Genomic DNA, 7,916 nt, shown 5'->3' with positions numbered 1-7,916 from the left:
AGGGATGCCGTAATCCAACACGCAAATAATTTAGAGGTAAGTGAATGACGATTCACTAATTCTTCACCTTGAAAACATAACCTTAAGTTTTATTGAGAATTCCTAGTTTTTGAGATTCATTGAACTTTTCAATGGCATGTTTAAATCTCGATATGCCCCTCTAGTTTGTGACTGGGATACCGAGGATCACAAAGCGGGTGTGAATTACCATGCAAATCTACATGGTGCCTTCATTGTTACAATCATCTATTCGATGTGCCGGTAAACCACACACGCTCCATCGAACTATGATAAACAATGAATCACCCTTTGCCACCTTTGCTTAGAACCAATTAGTGTGTCGGTAAACCACACACGCTCCACTAACTTCTTAGCAAGGGTGCAAAGTGCAATTTCATGGGATTGCATCAATTCACTTTTCCTAAAGTAACTAAGATTGGGAATTTGATAAAATAGTTTAGTTACTTTATAGGTTCATTATACTTATTAATGAGGAGAGAGAGTTTCCCTATCCTACCCGTTCGGCTAACGACCCTCCACCAGTCAAGCAAGCGGTGGATGTGAGTGTACACCCATTAAGCGTCATTTTATAGGCAGCAACCTTATACCCACCTTATAGACCGGCTTCGTGAATGAGGCCTACTAACGGTAGGACTAGCATTTTAATTTTACTTATATATATATATATATATATATATATATATATATATATATATATATATTAATCCTTTAATAATATAATAGTATAGGGTTGAATTTTAAACTTGTAAAACTCTAGGGGTTGAAATTTAAATTCTTACTAAATTAAACTATTAATCACAAAATTCAAATTTCAAAACTTCGGGATAGAAATTGTGTTGGATAAGGTGTCTAAGTCCATAACTATTTCTGGTATGTACTTGACCCGACCCGGCATGGTCCATTTGGGTAGCATGGCACCATGCAATTGGATAGACTAAATGAGAGAAATAACACTCGTGGTTATTAATATATTATAAGTTCTAATATATTAATAATTTATTTAATTAGTTTGATCAAGAATTAATTTCAGAATTAATTAAGTGATCAAAAGATAACTAATTAAATATATGGGTTGATTATGTAAATCATCCATAACTTATATAGTGGGCTAAGAGGCTCCATGGATAATCAAGTTGGGTTAGACCCATTGGATGCTCCATGGAGGCTCCATGGGAGTTACAAACCCATGGGTCATGGAAATGAAGAGTCATGACACATTAGGGTTTACATGGTGTAAACCTAGATGTGTCAACACTATATAAAGCTCATGTGTTCTCCCAAAATGGGTTAGACAAGAAACAAGAGGGCTAGAGCCGATTTAGAGTGTTATACATTCTCTCCAAGTTTACTCCATAGCATTTGGTGTTGTGTGAAGCATTTGAGGCATCACACTTGGGGTGCTAGGCTCACAAGGTTTCAAGGAACACTTACAACAACAAGGTATGTAGTTCTATCTATTATTTAAGCTAAATTGTTCCCCATGTATGCTAGATAGGATCATATCCTTGGAAATCAACTTTGCATGATAATTAGACAAACATAGATCCAAGGTTATTAGGGTTGCATGTACACTTAGGAAGTGTTGGAATGCTCAAAACCCATTAGTGGTATTAGAGACTAGGCTTGTTTGTTGATTATTTGTGCAATCTGCTTGAAAAATCGAGTTTTCTGCTTTCTGCCCGTATGAACTCGCCGAGTCCATGGGGGGACTCGACGAGTCCATGCACAAATGCAAGCTACTCGACGAGTCAGTTCATGCACTCGACGAGTAGAGGCTGTTGTGGTTAGAGTCTCGACTTTAGTTGCTGGAAATGGACTAGAAACATTACCCTAAATTGTTTTGGTACTTGAAAACATGTTTTAGATGGTGTAATGTTTATGCTAATCCATTTACAATGACAATTATCAAAATTATAAAGTTTTAAATGTAAGTTTTGATTCATGAAAGTGTTCATATTCATGTTCTTGATCTTATGATGTTTAGATGATCATAGGAATTATTTGTAACCTATGTGGTAGATTAATTCATGATCTTTATGTGTTTTAATGGAGTCCATAACTTGTCCTCAAGTTATGGAAAACCAAAAGTCACTTTGTTAAAAACCATTAAAAGAACACATGGGTTATAAAAAATGAAGAGTCTTCATTTTTAATACCCTAATAAACTCATAAGTTACAAGAAATGAAAAGTTTTGAAAGTTTACAAAACTTGCCCTCAAGTTTTGGAACAAGTAAGTCTAGATTAAAAACTTTAGTTCCAACCCTTAGAATTTTAAAAGTTAAAATTCAACCCTTATACTTATAGTATTATGATTTAATAATTATATATATATATATATATATATATATATATATATATATATATATATATATATATATATATATATGTATAAGAACAAAGTCGTCTTACCGCTAGTATGCCTCATTCACAAAGCCGGTCTATAAGGTGGGTATAAGGTTGTTGCCTATAAAATGGAAACTTAATGGGTGTCCACTCTCACCCACCTCTTGCTTGACTGGTGGGGGGTCGTTAGCCGAACAGGTAAGACAATGACTTATAAATTCTCATTAAAAGTATAATGATTATTATAAAGTAACTAAATGTTTTATAAATTCCCAATCTTAGTTACTTTAGGAAAAATGTGAATAAGGTGCTAATCCATGAAATTACACTTTGCACCTTGTTTAAGTCGTTGGTGGAGCGTGTGTGGTTTACCGGCACAATAACTTGGACTTAACAAGGAAGGAAAAGGGTGACTTAAGGTTTTTCATGAGGTCGGAAGGAGCGCGTGTGGTTTTCCGGCACAACGATTAAGTGAAAAACATTAAGGGTACCAAGTAATTTGCATGGTTACTTCACACCTTGTTTTGTGATCCTCGGTATCCCAGTCACAAAACATGAAGGACACACTCGAGATTGAAACATGCCATTGAAAAGTTCAATGAATCTCAAAGAATCTAGGAATTTCCAAAAAGCCAAATAAAACCTAATAATTTATATTTCGTTTTCATGGTTGAAATTGGTGAATCGTCATTCACCTACCTTTCAAATATGTTATAACTTGGATTACGGCATCCTTCTTCTAGGTTATAATATATTGTGATTGGATCCTAGCCTTAGTATTACATTTGGGTGTTTTATTAAGGACTATCCCTATATCTAAACTAAACTTACTTTCTTCTTTTCAGATGTCTTCCAACAATGTTACTCCTGGCTCAAACCCTACTGGCTCCTTCACTCTCATGAACCTTTGTGGGAGAGTCATCTTTGATGGATCCAACTTTACTGACTAGATCAGAAACATCAGGATGGTCACTCGTTACGAGAACAAGGAATATGTTCTTAACAAGGAGCTTAAGGAGCTTGAGCCAACTGCTACTCCTGAGGAGTTTGTTGAATATGAGGCACATGAAAGAGATGCTACCAAAGTGGCATGCATCATGATGGCCACCATGACAGCCGAGCTCCAAAAGTCCTATGAGGACTACCTACCTTTTGAGATGCACCACGATTTGATGGACCGCTACCATCAGAGTGCTCGTCAAGAGCGATATGAAATCATCTCCTATATGATCACAACCCGAATGAAAGATGGAGAACCATCACGGGCCACTTGCAGAAAATGCAAAGATTTATGGACCGCTTGATGAAGTCAAATGTGAACTTCCCTAAGGAGTTAGCAATAGACATTATTTTGCACTCCTTACCTTCGTGTTATGATCAATTCCGCATGACATACCACATGAATAAGGAGGAAGTTACACTTAGCAAACTTCAGGGACTCCTAAAGACCGCAGAATCAGGTCTTAAAGGTAAGTCGATTGTGTCCACTCCTGCTACTATTCCAAACTCAGAACCTGTCCTGGCAATCGGGAAAGGTAGAGGGAAGAAGAGAAAGAACCCTTCGAAGGGTACCAAGGGTAAGACCCTTGATGGCTCCTCTTCTAGCAGAACCAAGAAAGGTTTCGTTACACCTTCTTCTGATCCCAAAGAGGCTGAATGCTTCTATTGCCATGAAAAGGCGCACTGGAAGCGTAACTGCCCAAAGTACCAGCAAGATTTGAAGGATAGGAAAGTTAAACCCAACCATTCAGGTATTTACACTATCTCATCTAATAACTCACTCTATTCTAACTCTTGGGTCCTTGATACCGGTTGCGATATTCATATTTGTTCTGAATTGCAGGGACTAAGAAGAAGTGAGAATGTGGAGCATGGAAAGATAAACTTGATCATGGAGAATAGGAAAGTTTCACCTATCACCAAGATTGGAGTTTATACTTTGTTTCTTAGTAGTGGATTTACTTTAGATTTGAATAAATGTTGTTATTCGCCAGAAATGGCAAGAAATGTTATTTCCTTTCATGATTTGTACAAACAAGGTTTTACCTTTTCTTTTGATAATGAAACTGGTGGAATAAATGCTTTCTTTAATAATGTGTTTTATTTTAAAGCATTACCTTATGATGGTGTGTATGAAGTTGTGTCTGTTGTAGATAATTTAGGAAATACTGTATTGTGTATTGATTCTACCAATGATAATAACTTGGATAAAGCATCATTATGGCGTTGTCGTCTTGGACATATAAGCAAGAAACGCATAGGCCAACTCCAAAAGGATGGAGTCTTGGAGTCATTTGACCTAAAGTCAGATGATAGTTGCGAATCATGCTTACTTAGAAAAATGACAAAGTCGCCTTTCACTGGTTCTTGTGAGAGGGGTGAAGGTTTGTTGGATCTTGTACACACAGATGTGTGTGGACCCTTCAAACATGCCACAAGGGATGCTAATCGTTATTATGTGACTTTTACAGATGATTAAAGTAGATATGGATATGTCTACTTAATCAAGCATAAGTCAGAGACTTTTGAAAGGTTTAAAGAGTTTAAACATGAAGTCGAGAATATATTGGGCAAGAACATTAAGATGCTTCGATCCGATCGTGGTGGTGAGTATCTTAGTACTGAGTTCCTCGACTATCTAAGGGAATGTGGATTGTCTCACAATTGACACCTCCCAGGACACCACAGTTGAATGGTGTGGCTGAGAGGCGTAATCAAACCTTGTTGGATATGGTTCGTTCCATGATGAGTCGAGCTATGCTACCAATCTCATTTTGGGGGTATGCCTTAGAGACTGCCACCCATATCCTTAATTTGGTCCCTACAAAGAAGGTTGCCAAAACACCTCACGAGATGTGGACTGGAAAAGTTCCTAGTCTAGCTCACATCAAGGTCTGGGGTTGCGAGGATTTCGTGAGACGCGAGACTCATAACAAGCTCGAACCTCGAAGCGAGAAGTGTATTTTCATCGGCTACCCACAAAAATCCTTTGGTTACCTCTTCTACAGACCTAGTGAGAATGTGGTCTTTGTAGCAAGGAGGGTTGTCTTTCGAGAGAGAGAATTTATAAGCCAAGGAGACAGTGGGAGGCAAATTGACCTTGAAGAACTTCAAGAGTCAAGTGGTGAAGGAACCTCAAACCCTAGCAGTCAACTTGAGGAGGAACCTCCTGTTGATCCGATTAAACCTCCAGTTGTACCTCTGAGGCGTTCCACAAGGGTTAGGAATGTACCTGAGCATTACTATGGTTTCCATATTACTGCGGAAGGTGAGGCACTTATTAGTGATGAAACACTAGTAGGTCTAGATGAACCTAACAGCAATGCGGAAGCCATGGCAGGCCCTGAGTCTGCTAAATGGAAAGAGGCAATGGATAGCGAGATACAATCCATGTACGACAATCAAGTTTGGAACTTGGTTGAGAATGTACCAGGTCGTAAGACTGTAGGGTGCAAATAGATCTTCAAGAAAAGACCGACATGGATGGTAATGTACACACTTATAAGGCTCGACTGGTAGCAAAGGGCTTCTCTCAAACTCCTGGAGTGGATTATGATGAGACCTTTTCTCCAGTAGCCAAGATTAAGTTTATTAGCGTATTGTTAGCCATAGGTGCATTTCATGACTATGAAATATGGCAAATGGATGTCAAAACCGCTTTCCTTAATGGAAAGTTGGCTGAGGATGTTTACATGAATCAGCCATAGGGTTTTCTCAGCACAAAGTATCCTAATAGAGTGTGTAAGCTTGAGAAATCCATTTATGGATTAAAGCACACACCTCGAAGATGGAATCTTTGCTTTGATGAGAAGGTTGGCTTCTCTAGGAGTGAAGATGAATCTTGTGTATATGTCAAAGCTAGTGGGAGTATAGTTAGCTTTTTGGTGCTGTATGTGGATGACAAACCACTCATAGGAAATGACATCCTAACTCTGCAGGAAGTTAAGTCCTGCCTTGGGAAGTGTTTTGCTATGAAGGACCTAGGTGAAGTTGCCTATATTCTAGGGATAAGGATCTTGAGAAACCAGAGTAAAAGACTACTTGGACTTAGTCAAAGTACCTACTTGGAAAAGGTGTTGAAGAGATTCAGCATGCAAGATTCCAAGAAAGGAGAGTTACCCATCCAGAGTAACACTAGACTGAGTAAGACTCAGAGCCCGAGTACTGAGGATGAGATAGCAGAAATGAGTCGGATACCTTATGCTTCGGCAGTAGACTCGATCATGTATGCTATGACATGTACTCGTCCTGATGTAGCCTTTGTTTTAAGCATGGTTAGCAGGTATCAGGGGAATCCTGGTAAGGCTCACTGGACAACGGTAAAGAACATTCTCAAGTACCTGCGGAGGACTAAGGACTGGGTCCTTACCCTTGGTAGGAGTGATGACTTCAGAGTTGTAGGGTATAATGATGCTAGCTTCCAAACTGATAGGGATAATTTCCGCTCTCAGTTGGGCTGGGTCTTTACCTTAAATGGAGGAGCAATCTCTTGGAAAAGTTCCAAGCAGGAGATAGTGGTTGATTCAACTTGTGAATCAGAGTATATAGCGGCAAGCGAGGCGGTAAAAGAGGCTATGTGGCTAAAGAACTTCATTGGAGACCTTGGAGTTATACCAGCTATATCGGAGCCTATAGAGATTTTATGTGATAGTGAAAGTGCAGTTGCCTTAGCAAAGGAACCAAGGGATCATGGGAGATCCAGACACATCGACAGAAAATATCATTTCATCAGACATCGTATAGAAGAAGGACTCCTCGTGGCAAAGAGGGTATCATCGGATGAGAACCAGGCAGATCCCCTCACGAAGGTACTGGGTAGGGTTAAGCATCTCCAGCATGCTAAGAGCATAGGGCTGAAGGATGATATTAGTTTTAGTAGTTAGATAATTTTGAAATTTGTAAAATGTAATTGACATTTGATGCTGAATAAAAGTTGTGTTTATTTATGAGTAAAGTGTTACTATCTTTTGTCAATCGTTTACTTTTATTTCTTTTGCATGTTTTGACTTCCAGAATATTTATGTTGGTTTACATATTATTCAAATTATCCACAGTCGGTCATATGTTGGAAGTAGATATGAAGTAAGACTGTCATGAGTTGGTTGTAGAGGTCTAAGGTGTTGGACATGGCCTCAACACTCATGAGTGCTCATAAGTTCTGAGTATTGGATTCAACCCACGCTCGCTGGTATCACTTCATGGAATTTATCTCAAGTGATCGCGAGACGGTAATATCATGTAAGTCTTCAAACCTAGAGATATGACTTGTTAACTATGAGTTAGTTATGCATTGAACGTGCGAAACCGCATTAGTAACTCGATGTTATAAAACGTGCGTTTGTGTGTAATTTAACAAGTAGTAGAACAAGCATATGAGTCAAAGTTTATCTGTTCCTTCTTGGATTAGAAGCTGATATCTGGGCCCCTCGATGATTTTGTTTTGACCTATGTACCGGGCCCGGTCAGAACTAAGTTGATGTGTTCAATTAAGTTCTATGTCAAACAAATCGGAAATCGGGAAACAAACTGCTGGACAATAAACAAGACTATG

This window comes from Lactuca sativa, chromosome 5 (genome assembly GCF_002870075.4).
Source record: "Lactuca sativa cultivar Salinas chromosome 5, Lsat_Salinas_v11, whole genome shotgun sequence".
NCBI classification, from domain to species: Eukaryota; Viridiplantae; Streptophyta; class Magnoliopsida; order Asterales; family Asteraceae; genus Lactuca; species Lactuca sativa.
This window is presented reverse-complemented; position numbering follows the sequence as displayed.